Source organism: Austrofundulus limnaeus, unplaced genomic scaffold, assembly GCF_001266775.1.
Source record: "Austrofundulus limnaeus strain Quisiro unplaced genomic scaffold, Austrofundulus_limnaeus-1.0 Scaffold398, whole genome shotgun sequence".
Lineage (NCBI taxonomy): Eukaryota > Metazoa > Chordata > Actinopteri > Cyprinodontiformes > Rivulidae > Austrofundulus > Austrofundulus limnaeus.
Window position 1 is genome coordinate 521049 of NW_013952800.1, and position 2268 is coordinate 523316.

A 2268-nucleotide genomic window follows, 5' to 3' on the forward strand; every position below is an offset into this window, starting at 1 on the left:
ATATACAACACATACTATATTATGCTTATCATAGTGAGAGATCTTTGCATAAAACTTGAGAAATTAACTGTTAAAATCAACTCTTTTTATTATAGAATATCTCATGAAACACTGAACAAAACCAACTAGATGTCCATCTGATTATTTTTGGAGTTAATCCAACTCGAGATATCTGTTACAACCAATCCAGATTAACCAACAGAAAAAAGTATTAACATCAATTTTATTGAGTTAAAATTTGATGTAGGTGAGAGGCGTTCACTACACTTACTCTGAGGGTGACATTTCACTACATTTCATGATGTCGTACACAGAGCTATATTCAAAGTAATGATTTTATTCTAAAACTGGTATAAAAAAGGCAGCGGGTGATGTGCATTCCTTCAAGTAACACCAGATTTTTAATTGTCCTGTTTGTATTTTGGTCTTTCATACACGTACCATGATAGCTCAGAGGTGAAAGGTGCAAGGAGAGACGGAGAGGGGAGCCACAGAGGGAGGCTGCGGGGCTTTTATGTGGCTGTTTGTCCTGTTTATGTGTCCCTGCCTCTCCTCTCTCCTCTGCGTGCAGCACTGATGGCAGCGTGCCTGTAATTGATGGCACCATATTGCTGTGGTGTAGCAGGTTTAATGGGGCTTGACAGAGCAAGGGAAAGCAGCATGCAACCAGAGATGGAAGTTAACCCTTTCACACACACTCCAGCCTGCTTCTTGTCTTTGCCCCCGTTCCCCCTGCACACCCAGTGCATACAAAAACAAATGAGAATACAAATACGCCCTGGGTGATTAGCTTGTTTACAATTCCTACTGTTATCAGTGTTCACGGTGATGGCGGTTGGGTTCATGATCAAGGAAGCTTAGACACCCCTCTGACTCCACTTCTGCAAATAAACATTCGCCAGCTGTCGGTGCTCTCCACTGTTTTGCTCCGAGGAGCCTAAACGTGTTTGACAAAGGTAAACGGTTGGGAATTTATTTTCTTCTAACTTGTAGCCTGGTTGCAGTTTTCCACACAGTCTGCAGGGGTCAGTGTGTATCCAAGCTGCCAGTGTGGCCACCACATGTGGGGTGCTGTTTGTAAAGTTACACAGTCAAAAATTACCACTAATATTTTTTTTATTTAGCCTTTTATTAGAAAAAAAAGAACAGATTTATTTTTCAAAGTCAGTTTTTCCATTATATGATTCATACATTTATAAATGTCATAGTTTATAAACTAAATATTTAATTTGTAAGTTAAATATTTAGTTTATAAACCATGACATTTATAAATGTATGAATCATTTGGTGAAAAACTGACAGAAAAATAAATCTGTTCTTTTTTTTTCTAATTAAAAGGCTAAATAAAACAAAAAGATTGGTGGTAATTTTTGACTGTGTAACTTTACAAATGGCAGCCCATAATCACCTTCTTTCTTGGATTTCCAAAGGCATTCGGTGCAACATTTTGGATGTGTTTATTTTGTTATGAGGGAATTTCTTAGCCTGTACAGAGGCTTCCATTAAATAGGAAACGTTATCCTTCGCTCAGGCACTCACGCACGTAAATTTGCTCGTGTGCACACTATATGCACCATTAATCAATAGAGAGAATGAAATGATCCTATTGTGTGCGAGGCAAGGCGAACTGCTTGTTGAAGAATGAGCGAGTCAAAGCTGTTGGCAAATCATTAATGTAAGGTGTTGGTCTAAACCAAGTTCTCACACTTCCTCTGTGCAAGCTGTTCCCAGGTGACAAAAACCTGGGAACAAACCCTATTTTAGAAGCCAGCATCACACCTCCCATGCATTTTTTTTATACCTGTCACTCATATTCCCCCTTGAATCTTTTCCTCCTTGAAAACATTTGGATGTGGAGAAATATCATCTTGTTTCCCTTTTTTTCTATTAATCTTTCTCCAGCCCTTCCCAGCCTGTGAACTCTTGGTCCATGTTTCTCTCTAAATTGCACTTTCCCCTCTCTTGTTGTCTCTCTGCATTGACTCCCCTTTCTCTAACCCCCTTCACTCTCCATCATCCCATCCCGCCTTTCTCCCCCCACCGTCGCCCTCTCTGCCAGGCCGGCTGCAGATTGGCTATTTCCTGCACGCGCCCAGTAGAGCCCTTATCAGCGGTAAAGTGCTGATTGTTGGTCTGTCTCTCAGGCTGACTGACAGTTGAAGCTGCGCGGCTGAAATGCCTGATTTGGTCAATGTTTGTCTGTGGGGCCTTATCTCCACACCTTATATTAACTGCCTTGACAGTATGTGCAGGCAGTCTCTCTCCATC